The sequence below is a fragment of the Molossus molossus genome, unplaced genomic scaffold, assembly GCF_014108415.1.
Source record: "Molossus molossus isolate mMolMol1 unplaced genomic scaffold, mMolMol1.p scaffold_m16_p_21, whole genome shotgun sequence".
Taxonomy (NCBI): Eukaryota; Metazoa; Chordata; class Mammalia; order Chiroptera; family Molossidae; genus Molossus; species Molossus molossus.
The window spans coordinates 2,238,673-2,266,051 of NW_023425357.1; the positions used below are offsets into that span (position 1 = coordinate 2,238,673).

The 27,379-nt window shown below is 45.5% G+C and overlaps 1 protein-coding gene and 1 pseudogene across 2 annotated transcripts in view; one reads left to right on the forward strand and one right to left on the reverse strand.

Moving 5' to 3' along the window:
• The window catches only part of LOC118639189 (class I histocompatibility antigen, Gogo-C*0203 alpha chain-like), a 361,626-nt gene that overhangs the window by 315,729 nt on the left and 18,518 nt on the right, over window positions 1–27,379 (forward strand). The window lies entirely within an intron of this gene.
• Window positions 8,718–12,642, reverse strand: LOC118639190 (annotated as a pseudogene).

Consider the following 27,379-nt stretch of genomic DNA (forward strand, 5'->3'; position numbering starts at 1 on the left):
GTATGTGACTCTCATCTCAAACTTCTCTCTAGACAGAGCCACAAAGCTCAGGTGTTTGGATGGTCATCCCGATATGCCAAGGCTGTTGTGAGTTTGATTCCCAGGAAGGGCTCATACAAGGGTCAACCAATGAATGCCTCAATAAGTGGAAAAACAAATCGATGTTTCCTTCTCTCTCTCTCTTTCTCTTGCTCTCTTCCCCTCTTCCTCTACAATCAATAAATTAAAAAATGTTGACTATTTAAACAATAAACTTGGGTTTTTCCAGTATCTGCTTCAATATCTAAGTAGTCAACAAATTGTTACTCACTGTGTATTGGTCACACCAAATCAGGTGGAACCATGGATTTAAGTTGTAACTGCAAAGCAGAAAGAAATCTGAAATGAAAATCCATATACTGTGGTTTTGGTTATTTTCTGATACAAGTCTATGAAGCGCTTTCATTCAGGAGCTCACAGGCCCTCGTGTTCCTATTGTCTGACACTCTTCTAGGTGGTTGGGATAGATCAGTGAACAAAACAAACGTCCCGTTCTAATGGGTTTTGCTTTGACTCTCGGGGAGATAAACAAGACGTACGTAAACCATGTGTTGTGTTAGATCAGAGACCATCAAACGACAGCCCAGGAACTCAATCTAGTTCTCTGCCTGCTTTTGTGAGTAAAGTTATATTAGAGTACAAGCATTCATTTACATATTCTCTAAAATTGCCTTTGTACTTCCATGGCAAAGTTGAGTTATTGTGAGAGAGACTGTGCAACCCATAAAGAATAAAACATTAGTCCTGGCCAGATTGGCTTAGTGGATAGAGCATCAGCCCATGGACCGAAGAGTTGTGGGTTCAATTCTGGTCAAAGGCATGTACCTTTGGGTTTGGCTCATCCCCAGCCCTGGATGGGTTGTGCGGGAGGCAACCAGTCAATGTGTCTCTCTCACATCGATGTTTCTCTCTCTCTCTCCTCCCCCTCCCTCCCTATACAAAATACTGAATGTCAACTGTAATTCTTTAAAAAACTTGAATGTTATCTGAGTCTTCAGACAAAATGCTTAGTGTTCCGGTCTCAGTTTCCCTGTTTGTAGAATCAGGACAAGAGCGGTGTGAGTTAATATCCACTACGAGCTTTGAATATTGCCTGGCTGTTCTTTTTTTTTACTTTATTTTTACTGTAGGCACTATTACAGATGTCCCCATTTGCCCCCTTTGCCCACTTCCACCCAGCCTCTGCCCTTCCTCAGGCCATTACCACACTATTGTCTGTATCTGTGGGCTGTGCGTATGTATTCTTTTTCTAATCCCTTCATCTTCCTTTATCTGTCCGTCCTGCCCCCTCCCGTCTGACAGCTGTCAGTCATCCATGTATCCACACCTCTGCTTCTATTTTGTTCATCAATTATATTCATTAGATTCCACATAGAAGTAAGATCACATGGCCCGGTGGTGTGGCTCAGTGGTTGAGTGTCGACCCATGCACCAAGAGGTCACCAGTTTGATTCCCTGTCAGGGCACATGCCCAGGTTGTGAGCCCAGTCACCAGTGGGGGGCATGCAGAAGGCGGCGCATCGATATTCTCTCTCATCGATGTTCCTATCTCTCCCTCTCCCTCGAAAATTAATAAAGAAGAAAAAGTGAGATCAGATGGAATTTGTCTTTCTCTGACTGGCCTATTTCACTTAGCATAATAATCTCCAGGTCTATCCATACTGTCACAAATGGTAAGATTTCCTTCTTTTTTATGGCTGAGTAGTATTCCACTGTGTAAATGTACCACTGTTTTTTTATCCACTCCTATACTGAAGGGCACTTGGGTTGTTTCCATTCTTGGCTATTGTAAATAATGCTGCAATGAACATAGGGGTGCATATATTCTTTTGAATGAGTGATTTGGTATTCTTAGGATATATGACTTGTCTCCATGGGGTCCCTACTTCATGAACATCATGAGAGAGGTTCAAAGGCACTCACCACTTTATGACAGAAAAACTTTGAGCCCTGGCCAGGTTGGTTCAGCAGTTAGAGCATTGGCCTGCAGTACAGAGACACCTGGGTTTGGTTCCTGCTAAGGGCCGTTGGGTGAGTGGCAACTAGTGGGTGTGTCTCTCTCACATTGATGTTTCTCTCTCTCTCTCTCTCTCTCTCTCTCTCTCTCTCTCTCTCTTCTTCTTCTTCTTCTTCTTCTTCTTCTCTCTCTCATGCTCTATCTGAAAGGCAAAAATGCCCTCAGGTGAAGATAAAAACTATAAATTAAATTAAATTAAATTAAATTTAAAAACCTTTGAGACAGGTGGTCATGATTTTAGCTCATATGTCTCTCTCACAGGTTGTCTGGTTGCTTTTTCACTGGTGATGCCTGTCGACAAATTGCCTTTGCTTTGAAAAGTAACCCCAACCTGAAGAGCCTGGAGCTTGGGAGTAACCACATCGGGGATGCAGGCATGGAGCTGTTGTGTGATTCTTTGACACATCCAAACTGCAAGCTAGAAAACATTGGGTAAGTTCCTGGGTGGGGAGAGGGGCTCCTGCTGAGAGTTTGGGAAAGCAGAAGGGAAATGGGAGGTGAACAGGCTGATGCATTGGTCTGGTTGTTGGCCCATTTCTTCTGTCTGGACCTCGTGAGGGAGGTGTTCTATGCCTAGTTCACACACAGGTGCTCAGCCTGCCACAGCTCTCCAAGGATTGGAGCCAACTCGCTTGTGTGTCTCCTTACCACAGGCTGGAAGAGTGCATGTTAACCAGCGCCTGCTGCGCATCCCTCGCTTCTGTTCTTATCGGCAGCAGAACTCTGAGAAAACTCAATCTGCTTGGAAACAAGTTGGGTGATGAAGGAATAGTGCAACTTCTCGAGGGCTTGGGACACCCGGATTGTGTACTTGAGACAGTTGGGTAAGTTTAACTCTATCGTCCTTGGTGACAGGGACAGTTCTGTGTGGAGATGGTCCAGGGTGTACAAAGTGGTGGTATATCCTGTGGCCAGCTTCAAATTCCTAAAAAATGAGAAGTCTTCTGTTGGGATATTGAAAATATATGTAGAATCCCTAGACCAAGGACCCAGTCAATGCTGAGTAAAAAGTAACAGTTGGACCCTAGCTGGGTGGCTCAGTTGGCTGGAGTGTCATCCTATATACCAAAAGAAAGGTTGTGGGTTTGATCCCTGGTCAGATCGATCCTTGGTCAGGGTGTGTACAGGAGGCAACTAATTGATGTTTCACTCTCACACCAATATTTCTCTCTCAAATCAATTTTTTTTAAGTTTTTTTTTCTTTACTGATTTGAGAGAGAGAGAAAGGGAGAGGGAGACAGAGAGAAACAGGGATGGGAGAGAACATCGATTGGCCGCCTCCTGCATATGCCCTGCTGGGGATTGGGCCCACAGCCTGGGCATGTGCCCTGACCAGGAATGGAACCGGCAACCTCTTGGTGCATGGGTCAAAGCTCAACCACTGAGCCACACTGGCTGGGCTGAAATCAATTTTTAAAAATAATATCCTCGGGTTAAGATTTTTTTTTAAAGTACCAGTGGTATGACTTGTCATGCTTGACATAGAGAATATTTAAATATAGGACTTTTTTTCTTTAAATCCCATTTTATTTCCCACTTTTTCCTGTTTGGATGTGTCTTTTATCACTAGCCAAAAGAAGAAAAAAGAGTCAGTTCTCAATCTGGCATTGTGTAGCTGCAAATCCTGGGCCATTAAATTTTCTTTTGTAAAGCAAATGTTCTCCTCCTTGCTTTATGAGGTGACTGTTAGTGTCTCACAAATTATCACAAATTTAGGGCTTAAAATATGCATTACCTCATCGTTTATGTGAGTTAAGACTCCAGTCACATTGTAGTAGCTCCTCTATTTAGGGCCTTTCCTGAGGGTGCAATTAAGATGTCATCACCACTGGGGTCCCATCTGAAGGCTTGACTGGGAGGGAACCTTCTCTGAAAATCACAGGTGTCAGTGAAATTCAGTTCCTGTAGGTCTGTCAGACTGAGGGTCTTAGTACCCAGAAGGCTGTTCACTGGAGGCAACCTTGCCGTGCGGACCTCCTTTGATGGCAGCTTCCTTCACCAAATTCTGCAAGGCAGCTCTGGTTAGGTGTTGCTGTTGGTTGGAATGTTGTCCCATACACCGAAAGGTTGTGGATTCCATTCCCAGTAGAGCACACACCTAGGTTTTGGGTTCAATCCCTGGTCAGGGCACATGGGGGAGGCAACCAATTGATGTCTGTCTGACTCTCTCTCTCTCTTACTCTCTCTAGAATCAGTGAACATATCCTCAGGTGACAATTTTTTTAAATTATTTTTATTTATTTTTATTTACTTATTTATTTTAATCCTTGCCTAAGGATATTTTTCCATTTATCTTCAGATAGAATGGGAAGGAGGGAGGCAGAGAGAGAAACATAGATCTGAGAGAGACACAATTACTGGTTACGTCCTGCACAATTCGACCAGGGCCAGAAACGAACTGCAACCGAGGCACCTGACTTTGACCAGAATCGAACTCGAGACTTTGGTCCACGGGCCAATACTCTAACTGCTGGGCCAAACCAGCCAGGGCTAAAAACGTATTTTTAAATAATTCCACAAGGCAGAGTTTCTTAGCTGGGTAGAAGTATCTCCCTTACGTAAAAGCAGGAAGTGATACCTCATCATTTCGACCTGGAGGTTACGAACCAATCACAGGTGCCACCTTCACTCAAGGGTGTGTCTGCCAGAGGTGCAAATCATTGAACACCACCCTAGAGGCTGCCAACCACAATTTTCATAACCATTCTGTCCACATGTCTAGGACCTTCTGACAAGACCTCGCGTTCCATTTCTGCTTGCTTGTTTCTTCTGTGGTTAGTGTTTTCACTGGTTCTGTATTATTTCCCCGCAGATTGATTGGGGTATGCTTGACATGTAAGATGCTTGATATAATTTCAATCTTCTTGAACCTGTAGAGATTTAGTTTGTGTCCTATCATGTGGTCTATCTTTGAGAATGTCTCATGTGCACTTGAGAAGAATGTGAATTCTGTAGTTTTGGGGTGTAATTCTCTGTAGATATCTATTAAATCAATTTGGTCTAGTGCTTCAGTAAGTGTCTCTGTTTCCTTGCTAATTTTTTGTCTAGAGGATCTATCCAGTGGTGTCAACGGGGTGTTGATGTGCCCTGCTATGATTGTATTGCTATGGATTTCTCCTTTGAAGTCCACCAGAAGTTTGTTAATATATGTTGGTGCTTCTATATTGGGTGCATATATGTTTATAAAGGTTATATCTTCCTGTTGGATAGATTCTTTCAATATTATGTAGTGGCCTTCTTTGTCTCTAGTTATGGTCTTCATTTTGAAATCTATTTGATCAGATATGAGTATTGCTACCCTAGCTTTTTTTTTGCTTTCTGTTTGCTTGGAAAATTTTTTTGCATCCCTTCACTTTCAACCTATGTAAGTCTTTTGTTGTGAGGTGGGTCTCTTGTAAACAACATATAGACAAGTCATGCTTTATTATCCAATCAGCTACTCTGTGTCTTTTCATCAGAGCTTTCAGTCCATTTACATTTAAGGTGATTGATAGTACTTATTCATTGCCATTTTTGTTTAGTTTGGTTATATATTTTTTTTCCTATTTCTTCTAATTACAGCAGTTTTTTTAACATTTCTTGCAGTGCTGGTTTGGTGCTAATGTATTCCCTTAGCCTTTTTTTTTTTTTGGTCTGGGAAGTTCTTTATTTGACCTTCTGTTTTGAATGACAGCCTTGCTGGGTAGAGTAGTCTTGGATTCAGATCCTTGTTTTTCATGACCTTGATTACTTCATGCCACTGCCTTCTGGCCTGTAGTGTTTCTTGTGAGAAGTCTGCCGAGAGCCTTATGAGGTTTTCTTTGTAGGTAACCTGTTGCTTATCTCTTGCTGCTTTTAGGATTATCTCTTTGTCTTTAATTTTTGGCATTTTAATTACTATGTGTTTTGGTGTGGGACTGTTTGGGTTCTTCTTACTTGGGGATCTCTGTGCTTCTTGAACTTGAAACTTGTTGGTTATTTAAACATCTTCTTTGGAAAAATATCTATTCATGTTCCTTACCAATTTTTTAAAACTGGGTTATTTTTGCTATGTATATGGGTTTCTTATGTATTTTGGATATTAATACTTATAGATATGAGGTTTACAAAGAGGTTCTCTCATTCCTAAGGTTGTCTTTTCTTTTTGTTGATGGCTCCCTGTGCTGTGCAAGAGGGTTTTTGTTTAATAAAGTCTCACTTGTTTGTTTTTGTTGCTTGTGGTCATAAAATCATCACCAAAAGCAACGTCAAGGAGTGTCCCCTATGTTTTCTTTTAGGGGTGCTGAGACTACTATGGACAAGTAACTATAGGTTTTAAGGGTACAATTCTACAATACATCATCTGTATATTGTATTGTATGTTCACTACCCCAAGTCTCCTTCCATCATCATTCATCCCCCATTTACCTTCTCCTACCACCCTCCACCCCCTTCACTCTGGCAATCACCATACCATTGTCTGTGTCCATGAGTCTTTATATTTTCTTTTGCTTAACCCCTTCACCCTTCTCCCCCAGGCTCCAACCCCCTCTCCTCTGACAGCTGTCAGTCTGTTCTCTGTATCCCTGAGTCTGTCTCCACTTTATTAGTTTATTTTCTTCATTAGATTTCACATACAAGTGAGATCATATGGTACTTCTCTTTCTATGACTTGCTTATTTCACTTAGCATAATGCTCTCCAGGTCCAAAGAAACCCCAAATACTAATTGGAAAGACTATAGGCACCCAAATGTTTATTGCAATGTACTTTACAACAGCCAAGATTTGGTAGCAGCTAAAGTGTCCATCAGTAGATGAGTTCATAAGAAAGCTGTGGTACATTTACTCAATGGAATACTACTTGGCTTTAAAAAAACAAACAAAAAAAGAAATATTACCTTTTACAGTAGTATGGATGCACCTGGAGAAAAATGGGGATGTTTATCTTAGAACACTTAAAAGTTTAAATTGGAACAGAAACTCAATGTGCTACGGACCCCACTATGACACTTTCCCATGAATATGGATACTGAGTGAAACTGTCCAATGCACACAAGAGCCCACACAAACACTGCAAATTTTCCAATATACCTCACCCTCTGTATCTTCCCCCAAGGCTTCTCTCACTTTCTAATAGGCAGACTAAATACATTATATGCTATATTGTCCATCTCCTCCCACTACAATATATGCTCCATGATGGCAAGTATTTCTTTCCCCTTCGATGTTACATTCTTGAACCTAGATGTTCAATAACAGTACATTGAAAGACTGCCATTTGCAACAACATGGATGGACCTTGAGAATATCTGGCTAAGTGAAATAAGTCAGTCGGAAAAAGCTAAGAACCATATGACTTCACTTGTATGTGAGAAATAAAACAAACTCATAGACACAGACAAGTGTATTTTGGTTCGCAGAGGGGAGGGGGTGGGGGTTAGGAAAGGGTAAAAGGGGATAAATGTATGGTGATGGAAGATCATTTGACTTTGGGTGGTGGGCAAACAATGCAATATGCAGATCATGTATGATAGAAATCTACATTTGAAACCTATATAATCTTACTAAGCAATGTCACCCCAATAAATGCAATTTTTAAAAAGTAAATTGGCCCTGGCTCTGTGGTTAAAGCATCGGCCCATGCACCAAAGGGTTTCAGCTCCATTCTCGGTCAAGGGCACATACATGGGTTGCAGGTTTAATCCCAACCTAGTTGGTCTGGAGGTAATCAATCGATGTGTCTTTCTCACATTTTTGTTTCTCTCTCTCTCTCTTTCTCCCTTTCCTCCGTCTCTCCCTCCCACTCTCTCCCAAAAAAATTAAAAGGCAAAATGTTTTGGGTGAAAATTAACAACAACAATGAATTGAAGAAAGAACCAAATTCCAGGTGATAAAATTACCTGTACCTACATTCTAATTGGGACATGGACATCCAGTTGAATTTTCCCGGCTGATGTGGCTCAGTGGTTGAGTGTCCACCCATGCACCAAGAGGTCGCTGACTCAATTCCCGGTCAGGGCACATGCCCAGGTTGTGGACCAAATCCCCAGTTGGGGGCATGCAGAAGGCAGCCAGTCGATGTTATCTCTCATCGATGTTTCTATCTCTCTTCTCTCTCTCTAAAATCAATAAAGAAAAAATTCTTTTAAATGGAATCAAATGTTATGATCATGGGCTCTGGAATCAGGGCTCCTCCATTCCTAACCAGGTAAACATAGATATTTTTAGTCTTCGTCTTCAATTATAGTTCACATTCAACATTATATTGGTTTCAGATGTACATCAGAGTGTGCAGACATTCATGTAATTTATGAAGTGATCCCCCCAATAAGTCTGGTCTTCACCTGGCAACACCCATAGTTATTACAAGATTATTGACTATTTCCCTATGCATGTGAACATATTTTAATACCTATGACCCCCCATGTTGTAATTTATAAAATTATTCATGGCATCATTTGTTGTGAGCATGTAATGGTATATGCATGTTGAGTAACAGTTCTTGAGTTCCACAGTGTCGGTGGTAGTATTAATTTATTTTAAAAAATATTTTTCTTTATCGATTTTAGAGACAGATGAAGGGAGAGGAAGAGAGAGAAATATCCATGAGAGAGAACATTGATAGGCTGCCTTCTGCATGCCCCTCACTGGGAATCAGGTTCACAACCTGGGCATGTGCCCTGACTGGGAATTGAAACGACGACCTCTTGGTGTGAGGGTCGATGCTCAACCACTGAGCCACAATGGCCAGGCAATTAGTATTAATTTAAATTGTTCTTCCAGGGACTCCCTTAATGAAGACCACTCTATCAACTGCAAAAAGAGATTTTCATCTACAAAAATTTCTCCTTCTTTCTCAAAGTCCACATAACAGACTCCCAAGAATGCCCAAAGAATGATGTATGGGGAGAGAGTCCTAGATGCTACAAAGCTGAACTAGAACATGTAGAATTAACTGAATTCTTTCTGTTATTTTCTCAGGCTTCAAATAGAACCTGTGGATGGAGAAATCATGACATTGTTCATGAGCGTAAAACAGAAAAACACCAAACTGCAGTTCATTGATCAGTCTTGGGCTAAAAAGGAAGGTAGGGAAGTGAGCTGTAAGCTTGGGGTTGTGAGTTTCCCTCCATCAGCCCTGCAGCTGCCCGACCTTCCTTGGCATTAGTCACTTCCCGCGAGTCCACGATTTCAGACTCATGAAGAAATCATCTACAGTTTCTGAGAACCTTCCTCCATCCTGTCCTACCTGAAATGCGTTGGGCATAAGTTAGACTTGTGACTGGGATGCTGGAAAATTAGTTCCAGTTTCCTGCTAGTGTCTTTTGTAACTTTGAGTCAAGCACTTTCCCTGTAGACTTCCTACACTGTCCACAGAGTAATAAAAATAGTATGTGAAATAATAAAAGCTCAACATGCATTGGAAAAAAGTTTATCAAGGGTTGTGTGGAGGAACAAACTGAATTCGAGATGCATGGTCCTTTCACTCTTCTCGAGGTAGAGTTGCCAAAAGGTACCCCCCAGAGTCCCCTAAAAACAACCCCTAGGTTCTATTACCTTGTATTTCTGTCAACTGCTTCCTCCCTGATTTCCTTATGCCTCAAATGGTATTTGTTCCCTTATATTGCCCTCTCTGCTCAAATCCACCAGTGTCCCAAGGGGTAAAGAATGACTTCAGCCTAAATTCAGAGAAATCTAAGATCTGAGTGATCTCATAAAATTCTCTCCCATTTTCTATTTCTTTCTAAAAAGGAAGCTGGGAAGTTGGCATCTTTGAATAGCTCTCTCAGGCTCTCACCATATTCATGGCACCCGATTTGTAAACATCGGGAGATACAGGATCTGAGAAAGAAATCAATTATGTAAGTTGGGTGGGTCTAGGCTGAAAATATTTTTCTGGAGTGCAAGTATATATTCACCAAAATGTGTAAGGGTTCTCTTTTGTCCCCACTTTTGCAAACAGGTATCTCCATTTTATCCACCTATCCTTCTGAGCCTATGATGCTTCCCATCAGTCCATCTGTCCTCTGCATCTCTGACTCTCCATCATCCTATATATCTATTGGTCTGATTCTCCCTGTTGACTGAAAATTCACCCTCACAGCATGGTCCCCTGTGTGCAGGGACCCCCAGGACCTTGTAGGACAGTGACAGGCAACATGAACCCTGTGGGTGTCAGATGGGGACCCCAAGAGAATGCGACCAAAACTCATACACAAAAACATTAACAGTCATAATATCTACAAAAACACAGAAACAACAAATACCCAGAACATGGAGGCTGAGGGCCAGACCCAGGCAGGGCTGAGGCTGACCAGGCCCAGAAAGACCTCACTATCCACAGTTTGTCCTCAGCAGGGACCTTACCTCTGACCTGTGACTGCAGCGAAATGGTGCCAATCACTGGAATTAAGAGGAAATAAGTGTGTACCCCATTTTCACACCTGCCTCACTACAGAGTAAGTGTTAGCACAGAGCCCCACTCTGGGCAAGGACACGCTGGGTACGGTGCCTCCTGTGAATGATGGGGGACACATTTCTCCCTGGGATTGATAACCCCAGAGGGACAAGAATTTCACACCCTACTCCTTCCCCACCTGAGCGCCTCCTGGTCCACATCACAGCACCCACCAGCAGAAACACAACACCAGCAACGATGCCCACGACGATGAAGGTGGTCTGACTGACCAGGCAGCTCTGGAAAGAGAAGGGAAGGGGAGGTAAGGGTCCTGACCCCACTCAAGTCCTCCAGAGGCCCCGCTTCCCTGGAAGAGGCTCTGTGCCCACGTACCCTCCTCGCCCCATCTCAGGGTCAGGGGCTCAGGTAGCCCCTCGTGCTGCACATGGCAGGTGTATCTCTGCTCCTCTCCAGGGGGCACCCCCACAGATGCCCACTTCTGGAAGGTCCCATCCCCCACAGGCCTGGTCTCCACAAGCTCCATGTCCTGGGTCTGGTCCTCCCCATCACGCCGCCAGGTCAGGGTGATCTCTGCAGGGTAGAAGCCCCGGGCCCAGCACTTCAGGGTGACCTCACGCTCAGACATGGGGTGGTGGGTCACCTTGTCCTTAGAGAGTCTGAGGGAAGGGTGAGATAATTCAGGGACTTTGCATGGTCATGGGACACTCCAGCAGCGCTCACCTGACCACCCTGGGAATAGACAGGACACCCGGGGTGGGGAAGGGGAGCACACAACCCAGACACCAGCCTGGACAGAAGCACCTGGAATGATCTTCTAGTGTCTAGAACGTTCTAGAATCAAATGTACACAGCCCAGGGTCAAAGTCAGGTCACCGAGGGGGATAAAAGGGATTTCTGGGCCTGACCTGAGTAGTAACCAACTGACTCAGAAACACGGGTCAGACCTCACACACGGTGGGTGTGGGACAGGGAACAAGGCCTGAGTGATAGTCCCCCGGGGCTCCCAAGAGTTCTACCTGCAATATGGGAACCGCGGATGTTTATTTCAGGGAGGTCTCCCCTGCTTCCTAAGTGTCTCTGGGAGAAGGTGGGAGTCCAACGGGGACCTTATCTGAAAATCCTGACCCATGGAGGAGGTGCTCAGACCCGGATCCCATGTCCTGTCTCCGGGAGGAGCTCCAGCCCCAGGGGAGAGGAGGCGGCCCGCGGCCCCTGGTACCTGCGCGCTGCAGCGTCTCCTTCCCTTTCTCCAGGTACAGGCGGAGATACTCCAGGCACCTGCCCTCCAGGTAGATCCTCCAGTCCTCCGCCTCACCGGCCTCCTCCCACTTGCGCCGGGTGATCTGAGCCGCCGTGTTGGCCGCGGTCCAGGAGCGCAGGTCCTCGTTCAGGGCGATGTAGTCTTTGCCGTCGTAGGCGACCTGCTCGTACCCGCGGAGGAGGCTCCTGTCCGCGCCCACCTCGCAGGCAGCCGTACATCCTCTGGAGGGTGTGAGACCCTGACCCCACCCCCAGGTCAGTCTAGCTCACTCTCCAGGGGTCAGCCCCCGCCAACCGGGCCCCGCCCCCACCGCATCCCACACCCACGGGCATCCTACATAAAGTGAAAGTGAAACCAGGTCGAAGTTCCCGGGCTCGTCCCGGGTGGGCCGGGCGGTCCCGCAGGCGCGGGGTGGAGCTCGGACCCGGACCCCGGGGCGACCCCGCCCGTCCGTGGGGATGGGCCCGGGATCGGGGGGCCATGGCTCACCCTCCTCGCTCTTATTGTAGTAGCCGCGCAGGGTCTTCAGGCCCACTCGGTATTTCTGTGCCTTGTCCTTGGAGACGACCCGCGTGTTCCGGTCCCAGTACTGGGGGTCCTCCCGCTCCACCCACGGCTGCTCCATCCACGGCGCCCGCGGCTCCATCCTCGGACTCGCGTCATCGCTGTCGAACCGCACGAACTGCGTGTCGTCCACGTAGCCGACGACGAGGAACCGGGGCTCCCCTCGGCCGGGCCGGACACGACGGTGTCGAAATACCTCAGGGATTGGGGGCCTGGGCGGGAGGAGCGGGCCGGTGGGGATGGCTGCCCGGTCCTGCCCGCCCGGCCCGTTCCTCCCCGCACAGGCCGCTCCCCGACCCGCACTCACCGGCCCAGCTGCGGGTCAGCACCAGCGCCCCCGAGAGCAGCAGGAGGAGGGTTGGGAACGTCTGGTGCGGGACCATCTGAGTCCGGGGCGGGTCCGCCGGGACCTGATAATTGGGAGCGGCCGGGACGCTGATTGGCTCCTGAGGGAAAGGACGTCCAATGGGAGTGAGAAGTGAGTCTGTATCATGAGTATCCAGGAAGGAGGCCCGGACACAGGTTGTGACAGGCAGAAGTGAAACCAGGGAGAAGGGGACTCCCCAACAGTGAGGCTTCATGCCTCAGACTCCACCCTCGCCCTGAGACCCTGAGAACCAGGTCTGGGACCCGGGACCTGGCCCTGACCCTGCTCCTGCAGGACAGCTCCCTGTGACCCGGCGCCCTGGGTCCCCCCCATGTGCTGTTTTATTCAGTCACTCAAACGTTTTGGTTTTAGAATCTCTGTAGTCTCACAAATAAGGCAGGACCCCAGAAATAATTATGTTTATGTGGGTTATTGCTATCCTTGTTTACCACACAAGGAATCAAATGGTATAAAAAGTATTAATGCATTAAGTATATTAATAACCTATGACATGTTAAGAGAAATAATGTTTTTATAAAAAATAACAGTTTCTCAAATAAACAGGGTCCAGGGAGGAGTGGACCTGCTTACATTGCCTGTTCTTGTAGGTCTCGGGTCCCTTCTGCACCATGAGAAGACCGCTGCATTTTCATATTTGCTTCTCTGTTTAATCTGCGATGTTTTGTTTTCTTTTGTTATCTGTGGAAGATCGTCACAGTATAAAAATTATTTACAGCCTACAGAAATGTGTAGGAGGAGCATTTTTGACAACCTTTACAGGTAATTGTGCATCGTTCTCTTTGATACTTTACTAACACGACACAAGTGGTCACTTCTGAAAACCTCATTGCAAAGTGGAGCCTGAAACAAAATTGAATATTTTCTGTTCTGTTCAAACCCACTGGTTGGTCTTGAATGATTGACTGGTGTCCTGATGCGTGAAGATTTAAAAGCGATGCATCGTTTCACTAAGTTATGGAGATCTCCCAGTGTTGGTGCACTTCATTCCACGTCATCAAAATCCACATTTGTTCATATGACCACAGATCCCACTAGAATCGTTTGTCAGCGCTGGGACACTGTCCATCTTATATCATGAGACACAGGTGTTCCAGAATTCTGGCTTTCCCCTGAGAGCTCACACATTTTTTAGAGAGAGGAAGGGAGAGGGAGATACATGGATTGGCTGCATCCCACACGTGCCCCGATTAGGGATGGACCCTGGGTGCACGTCCTGATGGGGAATTGAACCTGCCACCTTCTAGTGCTTATGATGACCCCCCAATCAACTGATCCACAGCTCCCAAGGCTTATATGTGTGATTTTATTTATTAAAAACAGAGCCTGGTACAGGGGCAGTGATGGGGACATGGGCAGGGGGTGGATTAGTGCACAGTGAGGGTATTGGAGACAAGGTGGAGAGTACAAGTGGGATGGGGACACAGAACCCGACAGGACAGAGAACACAGAGAGATGGGGACCAAGGGGACAGCTACTCTCATGGGAGCAAGGATGTTGCTACTGGATTTTTATGGGGTCGATCCAAATTGCTAGTAATAGATGAGTAATAGGATCAATAGGTTTATCATATGGTGTTTTAGAAGTTGACATGTGTGCTGGCCGGTTGGGCTCAGTGGTTAGAGCGTCAGCCTGTGGTCCAGAGAGACCCGGGTTCGGTTCCTGCTAAGGGCACCTACCTTGGTTGCAGTTTGATTCCGGCCCTGGTTGGGGTTGTGCAGGAGGCAGCCACTCAATGTGTCCCTTTCACATTCGATGTGTCCCCCTCTCTCTCTCTTCCTCTCCATCCCACTCTACCTGATCAAAATGGAAAAATGTTCTTGAGAGAGGGTAAAAAAACAAAACAAAAAAAACTTGACATGTGATGCCCTGGCCCATGTGGCTCAGTGACTAAGTGTCAGCCTGTGTACCGAAGAGTCATGGGCTCGATTTCTGGTCAAAGGCACACACCTCGGGTGCAGGTTCGATCCGGCCCCTTGTCGGGGTGGTGCAGGAGGCAACCAATTGATGTGTCTCTTACACATGGATCTCTCTCTCTCTCTCACTCTCTCTCTCTCTCTCCCTCCCCCTTTTTCCCTCCCACTCTATCTGTAAAAGGACAATAAAAATCAATGGAGAAATATTCTTGGGTGATGTATTTCTTTTTATGTTAATAGATCTATAGACATTATTCAATTGTTTTATCAACATGTTTTCAAACTGATGACCCTTCTAGTCCAGGTTCTGTTGATGCCACTAACTCCATCATTGTCATTGTCATTGTTATTGAGTTCATGGTTGCTGTTAACTATGCTGTACTCACCTGTGTAAAAGATGTGTGTGTCTATCATTTCACTTTTCCTCCAATCCCAGGGGTGCCCCCAGCAAGTTTAGCTTTCTCCCGCCTCCCTAATCTATCACCAAGGAATGTCATGTAACATACTCACGTCTCCTCCCTGGATGGTAATGTATCAAATCAGGTGTGAAACTGCCCTTCTGCGGAGCACTTTCTCAATCCGTTGAGATTCTGCTTCTCGACGACTGTCAACAGTTTGGCTCCATAAATTCACACAATTTTCTAGAGGTTTGAATGTCTCTTACATTGACACTCTACCTCACAGGGAGAGGAAACCAAGTTCTGGAGTGGATATGATGAGCAGGCTAGAGGTCCCCAAAGCTGGAGGACATGGAAGACAATGCAGGACTGGAATGCCCCGGGGTCATCTGATGCATTAGGGTCCAGTGACCCGGTGGTCCCTGGAGAGTTCTTTGTCCCTGATGGAAAATGGGGAAATAGTTGCATGTTCTGTGGCTATTCTGAGTCTGGAATCGCTCAGTTCATTCTGGACCATGGAGTCAGGCGTGACTCCTGAACAGCTCCCTGGGTAGGTACTGAAGGTGTCCTGTTAGACGGAGATGAGTCGCTGATCCGAAACCACCATGAGAGGAGGGTTCCCGCCCAGGACCACCCCTGGCTCCGATGTCTTGGATATGTCACATGGACGTCATCTCTGGGGAGCACCTGTCTCACCTATTACGGTGCTGGGAGATTTCATTCAGTCGTACACCAATGCAAGTTGCAAACTTTTGAGTGCTGTTTATTTACCCGTAGACTCCTATATCAGTTGTTAAAAAGAAGGATATTTCCAAGGGGATACAGTGCCAGGGAGTGGAGACCTCCCCCCTGCCCTTGTTTGTTTTCCCCACAAAAATTATATATATATATATATATATATATATATATATATATATATATATTTGTTTTTTTTTCTTTATTGATCTTAGAGAGAGAGGAAGGGAGAGGGAGAGAGAGATAGAAGTGGAAGAACGAGGCGGTGCTGAGGAGCCAGAAGAGTGCAGGATTGTTGAGGGAAAGACTTGCGGGGCTACCTCTAAGGAGAAAATAGTGACTGGCTTGTCCAGACTGAGGGATTTTAAACTTAGGGCTTGGGTGGGTGGTCGTCCTTGATTGGTCAGGGCTGGGGTCTCCTGAAACTTGTTTTTCTTGTTGAGCGACCGTTTGCAGTTTGGGGTGGGTTAGGGTAGTTCTGTCATTTCATTCCACCTGACTGGAGTGATGGGTTTTGGTTTCCTGGAATGAGAGGCTTAGGACAAGGTTAAACAATAAGAGCCTTGGGACATCAATATAAACGTAAAATATTTAAGAGGCTTGGAGCAGTAATATGAAAGTTAAGAGCTAACATTTCCCGACTCTTAGTTAATATAAGTTGGAAAAAGTTTGTGTTGATTGAAACTTTGGGTTGACCCCTAGGAAGGGCCTCTCGAGCAACAGTGTTCTTCTGTAGCTCCTTCCTGCTGTTCTCCCTATGGGTTGCACCTCTTGGGGGGTCACCCTGGGTAGTGGGGTGTAAGTTTGAAGTAGAAGTTGGTGGTGGGTAACCCTAGTGAGCTCAGTCATCCGTGCATGTAGAAATTTCAGTAAACATGGGAGAAGCAGTCTGAGGAGAGAAATTACTATTAGTGGACTTATAAGTGAAAGTAGGATGTTAAAGAGGGGGTTTGACCACCATTGGCTTAGTGGTGATGCTTCCTCGGGCCTGCGATTGCAGAGCCTCTCCTGGAGTATTCGGAGAGAGTTAATATTTTCCTCTACTACACCTGATTCGTTGATATAGTTGCAGCATTTTTCTTGGAGTAAAAGGCAGGTACCTCCTTTCTCAGTGGTGAGACGGTCCAGGGCTCGTCGGTTTTGGAGGGCGACTTTTGCTAGGGAGGTGAGTTGTCATTGTAGGGAGGTTAGGGAGACAGTTGAGTTTTTGAAACCTCTTTCTAGATCTGCCTGAATTTGTTCAGACATTTTAAGGCTGTAGCCAAGTCCAGCTCCCCCGGTTCCTAGGGCGGCTATGGAGGAGAAGAAAGAGAGGCCTACAAGAAAAGGGAGAAAAATGGCCCGCTCCTGGTGGGGGGCGGGTTGGAGGTTTCCGGCTATCTTATTTTCAGTGTAATATAGAAGCTATAGCGTGAGAATTCCGGGGATACATGGGCCCAGAGAGGTGGTGTCGATGTGGTTGGTTAGAGTGTGGTTACACCAAAAGAAAGTTCCCCGAGGACTTGCAAAATCAAACGTAATTTTTTGAGTTTGATTGCATGTCGGTTGGGAGATGTATTTATAGTAGCATAGATTATAGGTGTTATTTGGGTTGTATAAAGGCACGTGGTCTAGGGAAAATGAGGAGGTGGGGCGGGTTTTAGAAATGTTGAGAGGGTGTGAGAGTGGGATTGCAGCCATTGGTGGTCGATGCAGGAAGGCACAGAGGAAGCATGGAGAGGGCTCGACGTCCTGGGTTAGGTTTAGAATTTGGATTCCCTTTTTGATTAGATTTAGCCATGAAAATGGGGTTTGTTTGTTAGGAAGGTGTTCAGTTAGGGAACTTTCCTGGGCTAAGATTTGTGGGTGAGATCTTCTAGTTTCTGGAAAGATCTTTTTTGCGGGACGTATTTCCCACCGATAATTATGTGGTATGTGGTCCACCCCTTGATAAGGGTTCTTTTTTGCCCTTGTTCACACTTATAGTCCTAGGGGTCATAAATGGAGAAAGTTCAGGGGTTGGTGGGTGTTTTTATATATCTGTTGTCTATTTTAGGACATGTGGCGGCTAGTATATAGCTATTTTGGAGGGTGAAGGTATATAGAAGAGGGGGCACAAAGCCCCATTTCTTTGAATGGTTGTGTTTTGTCAGAGTTGAAGTAATTGTGATAGTTGATGAGCAGCCAGTAATTGGGCAGTCTGTGGGGGCGATTATTTGGTTAAGAGGCTGGGTGGAGGATATATTAAGAAAGAACCTCCAAACGTAGGGTGCGGGCCTTGAGGTCAGAGGAAGAGATGTGAGGAGCAAGTAAAAGAAGTAGGGAAAGCGTGTTAAATAAGAAGAAAGAGGAGGAGGAAGATGTAGAAGTCAGTCTCCAAGGGTGTAAAACCTCAAAGGGCTTCTTGCCAGAAGAGGTCTTGGATCGAGGTGAGGAGGTCTTCTATATTCGAGGTGTGGGGCCTGAACCAGGCGATGTCTTCCCATTTGGTTTGACGACAGAAAGGATTGGAGTGTTGTAGGGGGAGTTAGTGGGGATTAGGAGTCCTGAGGCTGCAAATTTGGAGATGAGGGGTTTTAGACCCCGTAGATGTTTTTGAGAAATGGGGTACTGGAGTATATTAGGAAAGAGAGAGATGTTTTTAAGGGATATTTTGATGGGGGTCTGGTGAGTAGCTGTGGAGTGCTGGCTAGTGTCCCAGACCTGAGGATTAACAATAGAGGGAGAAATGGGAAAAGAACCAGAGGAATCAGAGGAATCAGGGGTGTGGCTGTCATCCAGCAAGGAGAATATTTTGATATTTTGACTGTAGATTTGTTTGGAGGGAAGAGTTGGAGGGTAGTATGAAATTTGCATAAGATATATCATTTTAGGAGGGGGGTGGGGTACTGGGGCATGATTAGGAATTGATGTGTAAATGAAGTTCCTTCTAAGATACAAGTTACAGGATGGGAAATAAGGGGGCAGGAGCGCTGACCTGAGACCCCCACTATGAAGGTTTGAGAGGAGCAGAGAGGGCCATTAAATCCCAGGAGGATGGAGAAGGTGGCCCCAGTGTCTATGAGGAAGGAGATTTCCTTTTCTGTTATGTGAAGGTTTACCCTGGGCTCATGATGTATACTGGGGCCACTGTCCCAGGGCCTCCTCAGTCCTCTGCCACCAGTCCCAGAAATTTTGTTACTGTCCTAGGTAGGGCATTGATGGCGATGGTCAACCCGAATATCCTTTGGCGTTTGGGGCAATCAATTCCCCGGTGGCCCTCGCAGTGACAGTGTGGGCAAGGTCCCCGTGTGGGGCGAGGGTTTGGGCACTGTCTCGCCCAGTGGCCTGTTTGTTTGCATTTGAAGCAGGAGCCAGGAGGATTTGATTGAAAAGGTTGTCCCCGAGAGCCTCGGCCCCTCGGACCAGTGTTCCCTTGAAGGGCCTTCGCTAGCATAAGGTAGTTCTCCTGTTGTCTTTTCTGTTGCTCTTCCCTCTCTGTTTCCTCCCGGTTGTTAAAGACCTTAAAGGCAAAATGTAAGAGCTCTCTCTGAGGTGTCTCGGGCCCGTCCTCAGGTTTTTTGAGTTTGCGTCTAATGTCAGGGGCCGATTGGGAGATGAAATGGGAGTGGTGGAGGGTGGTCCCCACTCGGGTGGTGGGGTCCATATGAATGTATTTAGGAAAGGCTGGGGAGAGTCGTTCTAGAAATTCTCCCGGATTTTCTAGGGGCCTTTGAATGATTTCTTTGATTTTGTCATAATTGATGGCCTTATTGGCTAGTTTTTCTAAGGCCTGAAGAGGGTAGTTTATAAGATGGTCGCATTCCCTAAGATTAGCATGGCCAATTTGATAGTTCCATTTGGGTCATTGGGAGAAACTGCTTCTCCTCCTAGAGGGAGATTATTGTCCCGGGCATGTGTCTCGTCTGCTACTTCTTGGGTGGTCGCCCACACCCAATCCATATCGTGTGCAGAGAGGGAAGAAGTAAGAATGATAGAAAGATCGTGCCAGGTAAGATCATAGGATGGGGTGAGGCATCGGAACTGCTTGATGTAGGTGGCAGGATCAGAGAAAAAGGAGCCAAGAGGGTGTTCAACTTGGGCTAAGTCAGAGAGGGAGAAGGGGATGGCAACACGCACTATTCCCTTGGCGCTAGCTACTTCCCGGAGTGGATATAAACCAGTCTGGGGAGGTTTACATGGGTAGAGAAAATGGGGAGATGGGAGGGAAGGTGCTTCTGGTGGAGGAGAAGAGGCATTCAGATAAGGTGGCAGAGAGGCAATGGGAGAAAGAGGCGTATCTGGGGTAGGGGAAGGGGGAGGAAGAGGAGAAAGAGCTGTGGCCAAATGGTCTTGAGGGTCAAAAGAATCTGTAGAAGAGAGGGGTATTGGAAATCGGGCTAGAAGGACTTGGTGGGTGGAGCAGGTAGAACAAAGGGAAGCATGAGAGTGAAGAGAGAAGAGAGCCTGCACATAAGGAATTATGAGGCCTTGCCTGTCCAATGGCAGAAATAGTCTAGATTTTGATTGGTCGGGGGCTGGGGTCTCTTGAAACTTGTTTTTTTTGTGTGTGTGTGAAGTGACTGCAATTTTGAGTGAGTTAGGGTGGTTCCATCATTCCATTCCTCCTGACTGGAGTGATGGGTTTTAGTTTTCTGGAATGAGAGGCTTAGGGCAGTAATATAGAAGTTAAGAGCTAACAGATACATGTTCCAAGTGGCCTTTTGTACAATGAAGTTGAGAGCTCAGAACTCGGAGGGTGTGCGGTGCCTGTCCAGTCAGCGCCAGGTCCCCGAGCTGCCTTTCCAGCTGCTCTGACATAGGGGGCGTAGCATACCCTCTGTGACATTTTGGCTGTTTTCCCATAGAGGTTATTATTTTTTTTAATATTCCTTCCTGTTCAGATTGACAACTCTCTTAATAAATTCTAAAATTCAAAAAGAATATGAATGGAAAAATGTCTTTGGGTGAGAATTGACCACACACAAAAATGCATACAAGCCCTGGGCAGGTGGCTCAGCGGGTAGGAGCACCGTCCCTCTACTCCAAGGTTGTGAATTTGATCCCTGGTCAGGGCTCCATACAAGAATCAACCAATGAATGTATGAATAAGTGGAACAACAAATCCATGTTCTTTCTCTCACTCTCAAATCAATAAAAATTTTAAAGTGCATACAATAGCCTGGCTCCTGGAGGAGTTGAGTGGAGTCGGTGAGTATATCCTCCTGTCTGGTTCCCAATGACGTTCTCTGTCACTGATTCAAACCTGTGTGTGGAGCCCTAGTCTGCATCTGCACCTTCTCCGTTGAGACTGGTCACCCTAGGGGCCAAAGATACCTGTTGAAAATATTCACTGCACCACTTCCTACACAAAACACGCTTGTTGGGGTCATTAGTTAGGTGGCTCCCCCTTTTCTGTCTCTGTGGAAAATGGAGGACGGAGCTGGGGGTGCTAAGACTCAAGGTCAAGGTCAGTGGAAGTCCCACTCATGTTTTTGGGGGCCCAAGGGTGTTAGTGTGTTCATGAGCTAATCTGTTAACTGTGGGTCATGGTCATCCATCTTCAGGGCTCTGTGTGTCCAGTGAGGAAACCTGGTCACAGAGGAGATCACCGGCTTTGTTGGGGTGATAAGGGTGGGGCCCACCATCAAAACCGGGCCACATAGTTGTAAGTGAATCTGGGGTCACCAAGGACTTTTGTGAAGTCCCAGGAGAGGCACAGAGCAGACAAAGGTTGGATGCAAAGTGAGGCTTAGGGAAGTCAGAGCCTCAGAAAATCGCCTCCACCACCCGTCCTCTCTTAAAGATTGAATGTATTGGGGTGACATCGGGTAAAATAATGTAGGTATCAGGGGCACAATTCTGTAACACATCATCTGTACATTGTACTGTGTGTTCACCCCAAGTCAAGTCTCCTTCCATCACCATTTATCGCCCCTTTACCCTCTTCCACCTCTCCCCGCCCCCTTCCTTCTGGTGATCACCATGCTCATCTGTGTGAGGAATAAAGTAGCAAAAAAAAAAAAACCACACAGACACAGACCATCTTAATTCACATTCCTCCAACCTACCTTCCTGCAGGGATACGAGCTCCCCATCCCGCCCCAGTTTTTCAACTCCAGTCTGTCGCAAAGCCTTCCATAAGGGCTCAAACCCCATTTGCCTGTGTGTCTTTGAGGTTTCCTTGACAACTTTCCTCTCTGGGGTGTATTGGACGAGGTGTATTCTTACCATCAGACATGCCTGCAAACCAGTGTTTTCACTGAAACACGGAGAGCTACTGACCTGTCAGAACTGGTTTTCAGCTCTGTCCAGGGAGGGCAGTGATCCCTACAGCCTGAGATGATTGGCAGGAGTCATGAAGAGCACACCGTCCACCTCCAAAGAAGGGGTGGGCACAGGGATGTACATTTGCTGGTTTTTGTTTCTTTGCTACTCTGTTTTGATACATTCTTTGTTTTTCTTTCTAAATAAAATCTATTGGCATACATTGGTTCATGACATTCAGGTGTACAATTCTATATTACAGAATTTGTGCATTTCATTGTGTGATTACCACCCAAAGTCTAGTCTCCATCTGCCACCACACATGTGACCCCCTTTACCCTCTTCATTCTACCCCCACACCCTGGTGACCACCACACTGTCGTCTGTGCCCATGAGCTTGTTTGTCCCTTTGTTGCTGTCTGTTTTACCCCCACACAGCAGTGAGATCCTATGGGTCTTGTCCTTTTCTGACTTACTCCACTCAGCATGGTCCTTGTGAGACCCTACTGTGTTTCTTTTTCTTTTCGATGTATATTCTTTGTATGTACTTGTCAATCTTCTCATCCTAAAAATAACCCTCCCTGCACCTTATCTATTTCTCTTACTAGCACTGAGGGTTTTGTAGCTTTTAAGCCTCGTTCTCTTCTTGCTCTCCACCCTCTAATGGATTTTTGTTCTGTTGGTTTACTTCAAATGATTCCTTCAAATAGTATGTGTATAAAAGTAATTCGGGCCCTGGCCGGTTTGGCTCAGCGGTTAGAGTGTTATCCCGCAGACCAGAGTCCAGGGTTCGGTTCCTGCTAAGGGCATGTACCTTGGTTGCAGTTTTTCCTTGGTACTGCTTGGGGTCGTGTGGGTGGCAACCACTCGATGTGTCTCTCTCACATTGATGTTTCTCTCTCTCTCATCGTCAATCTCTTTGTCCCGCTCTATCTGAAGATAAATGCAAAAATGTCCTCGGGTGAGAATAAAATTTTTTTTAAAAAGTGATTCGGCGTGACCATCTGAAATTTTTTCTACTTTAAACAAACTTCCGTGTTAATTTGATCACTTAAACAAACAGCTGAGAGATTTGTTTTGATTTTTTTCAGCCTTCAGATATCCAGGTTTTTTAATGTTAAATGCTTGGGAAAATTAGAAAATCTTCATTTTAATTTAAACCTACCCATGTTAGTTGCTCCGTGGTTACAATGCAACCTTTTTAACTTGTTCTTAGAAATAAGTGTGTATTTTTTCATTTTATCCACTAAGAGTATCAATATTTTGCCTAGGTATTTTCTGTAAATGTGCAGAAAATTTTATTTTTTGCTAGGGCTCTGTTTTGAATAATCCAACACATGAACGTCACCATCTGTTCATCTTCATAATCTCTCTCCCCCTCTCTTTTCTCACCCCTCCTCGTTATTAAAATAGCTCAACCATTTCAGTAAAGTGCATTGAGAACAACTACCTTCCACACAAAAAAAATGTTTTAATGGGAGACCCCTTCTAGCGTTTTAGAACCAAACATGATGTGAAGGTACAAAGCAAAATGTGTCCTTCAGTTCACTCTTCCCCACTCAACCCATTTTCTGCTCATCCCCCCAAAGTAGTGTGTGTGTGTGTGTGTGTGTGTGTGTGTGTGTGTGTGTCTGTGTACGTGTGTGTATTTAAGGTGGGAGCAGACTTCTGTGCTGATGATCGGGTTGGACGCTGTTAAGGGTGCAGGGCTTGAATGAACACACCTGTTCTTGATCAACACCCAACTGGCCTCAGTCTTGCTGAGGACAACACACCTGTGCCTCATGATATTTGCATTTGAGGTGGGGGGCTCTCACCTGGCCAGTGTGGCTCAGGGGTAGAGCTCGGCATGTGCCCCAAAGGGTTGCACGTCCCTGGGTGCTGCAACCAGATTATTTGTGTGTGTGTGTGTGTGTGTGTGTACATGTGTGTGTACATGTGTGTACACCACTCTATAAGTCAGTGGAATAAATATCCTCAGGTGAGGGTCAACAAAAAATTGTTAATTGAATGATGACGGGAGTTATCAAATGGTTTTCTCAGCTTTATTACATCTACACAGGTACCTATGAACGTTAATGTTAGACTTTCCTAGGACACTTTTCTCTATTTTTTTAATTTAATTTATTGGGCTGACAACGGTTAACAAAATGATACAGGTTTCGGGTGTACAAGTCTAAGATCCATCATCTGTGCACGGTACTGTGTGTTCACCACCCCAATTCAAGCCCCCTTCCATCTCCATTTGTCCCCCCTTTACCTTCCTGCACCTCCCGCCCTACCCCCGCCCCCACATACACACACAATCACCACACTATGGACAGCTATTGGAGTGCAGAAAGTTGGAGGCTAGGAGAGAACAGTGAAGGGATTAAGCAGAAATAAATAAATAAATAAAGTCCCAGACACAGACAGAGCTATGGTGATTGCCAGAAAGAAAGGGGGTAGGGGAGGTACCAGGGGGTAAAAAAGAGATGAATGATGATGAAAAGAGACATGAATTGGGGGTGAACACACAATACACACAATATGTGTTGTAGAATTGTACACCTGAGACCTATTAAATTGTACTAACCAATGTCACTCCAATAAGTTCAGCTCCCTCAGAACCCTCACCGGGGTGGTGAGTGGGCACCTGAGGAGGAGGCAGCAGGAAAGTAGCTTGGGGGGCTGGGTGGGTATTGTTTCTCCTCTTGCTTTTGTGCCATATAAACACACAGAGACCCCCAAGGATGGACAACATATAAGAAAAACCCTGGCTGGATTGGCTCAGGGGTTAGACTGTTGGCATCAACGTGAAGAGTCGGAGGTTCAATTCCCATCAAGGGCACATACCTGGGTTGGAGGTTTGATCCCAGGTCCTGGTCGGGGTCCTGCAGGAGGCAACCAATTCATGTGTCTCTCTCACATACAGGTTGCTCCCTTTCACTCCCCCTTTCTCCCTCTTTTATACTCTGTAAAAAAAAAATAATGGAAATAATGACCTTCGATGAAGAATAACAAATAACAAAACAAACAAAACCCACGACAGCGCTAGCAGGACGTTTGGAAGCGGGGAAGGGCCAGCAGAGCCTCACACCTGGAGCAGAAGCCCCTGCAGGACACAGAGCCAGATGCTCCCAGGCAGGCGGCTGCTCTTGCAAAGCCCTGACCCAGGATGAGGACCTGCGCGCTCATTGGCGGAAGGCCTGGGAGGGACCCCAGGGGGAGGGGCTGGGTCAGGCCCCTTTGCTCCAAAGCCCAGGGGACGGTAGCAGAGTGCGCCTGCCTGCAGGTCATTGTTCTTGGGAGAAGGGGCTGCGCTCAGGGAAGGACCCCAGGACTCCAGGTTGCGAAGCGGCTCCTGAGATCCCGTCTGTTTGGTCCAACGGCTCAGCGGACAGCGGAACAGCACCAGCCACAGACCCAGGTCTTTTGCGAAAGGACCTGGATGGAGCCTCAGAGGACAATTAAAAATGAGACCAAGGGGTTTGTGTCTAACTGAGAGCCCGACCAGTAGGACTAGGAGAGATTTATAACAAGGGGTGGGAGGGTTAGGACAATGGGGTTGTACATGCTTTCTAGGGTTTGGGCTTCAATATCCAGGCAAAACTAGATCTTTTACATATATATGGGTGATGATTCCATATACTAGAAAAAAAATTAGAGACACACTATTTATATATGACTGTATATGTATAATGTAAATCAAATATGTGTAAATATGTAAAATATATTCTAAATGTCTTACATATAACAAAATTTAATATAATATTTCAGTGCAGAAATTCAAGATATACTTTATATCAATATAGTTTTTACTTTATATATAATTTATATATTTAAATTTTTAAAGTAAAATGCAATAATTTTCAATGTATGAACATATAGAAATTATATATGTAAATTAAATATGACTATAGAAATATATAATACATATTTAAATATATAAAGATAATTTGATATATTTATATAAATGAATATATACATAAGTAAGTATGTAAATATATGCTTTGCCCTGGCTGGGTGGTACCATCGGTAGGAGCGTCATCCTGGGAATCAAAATGCGGTGGGTGGGATTCCCAGTCAGGGCACACACCTGGGTTGTGGGTAGGACACTCAGTTCGGGCGTGTAAGGGTGGCAACTAATCTATGGTCCTCTTTCACATCAATGTTTCTCTCCCTTCCTTTAAAAAAAAAACAAAACTAATCAACGAAAACCATATACTCTGTTGAGGATTAAAAAAAAAAAAAACGAAAAAAAATCGCATGGACCTTTAGACCACAGGACTGACTCCTGCAGGTTTGGCTCCCTCAGAAGGAGAGAAGCCATCTCTCCTCCTCATTTCCGTTTCTCGTCTTTGCAGCAGGAGTGTGGTAAAATCTGAAACACTGTCAGATCAAAAGCTCCACTGGCAGCCACAGCAGAGGTCCCCTTGGACCTAATCAAGTTAAGGATGAGTCTCGCCGTCCAGACTATGTCAATCTAGGCACAAAAGCACCGCACAAACTCAAGAGAGAAAGACCGCAGGAGGGAGAAAACTAATTCTCTAGGGACGGACCAAGAGCCCACCTTCTAAAGCAACATGCTCTGTGGAAGCACATACCTTGTTCGTGGATTACAAGAATCAACATCATTAAAATCATCATTAACATCATTAAACATCATTAAATATCATTAAACATTAACATCAACATCATTAAAATGTCCATTCTACCCAAATAAATCTATAGATTCAATGCAATCCTCATCAAAATACCAACGACATATTTCACAGAACTAGAACAAATACTTCAAAAGTTCATATGCAACCAAAAAAGACCTCAAATAGCCACAGCAATCTTGAAAAGAAGAACAAAGTTGGAGGGATCACATTATCAGATTTCAGGTTATACTACAAAGCCACTGTAATCAAAACAGCCTGGTACTGGCACAAGAACAGGCATATAGACCAGTAGAACAAAACAGAGAACCCAGAAATGGACCCAAGGCAATATGCTCAATTAATATTTGACAAAGGGGGCAACAGCATACAGTGGAGTAAAGACAGCCTCTTTAGTAAATGGTGTTGGGAAAATTGGACAGCTGCATGCAAAAAAAATGAAACTAGACCATTAACTAAAGCAACATGCTCTGACAGATCAGGAAGACAAGGAGAGACCACAGGGAGACAAGGGACACAAAGGTCATTTTGCAAGACCTAAAGGCTAAAACGAAAACAGTCTTCACTGACTGACTGAATGAATGCAAACCAAGAATTAAATCAGGGCACTCTTTTTACCGATTAGGCAATGATTTAAAGCAACCTTCTGGTACAAAACAAACCAACAAAAAGCACAGCTCCCTATTAAGGCAACACAGAGACCAGAAACGAACACTGGCGGCTCAGAACTTAGAGCAGCATCAGACAGAAGGTCCGGCTTATAGTAACGTGTTCTTTAATAAGCCATAGTAGAAGCACAGTTTGGAAAGGGTGTCATT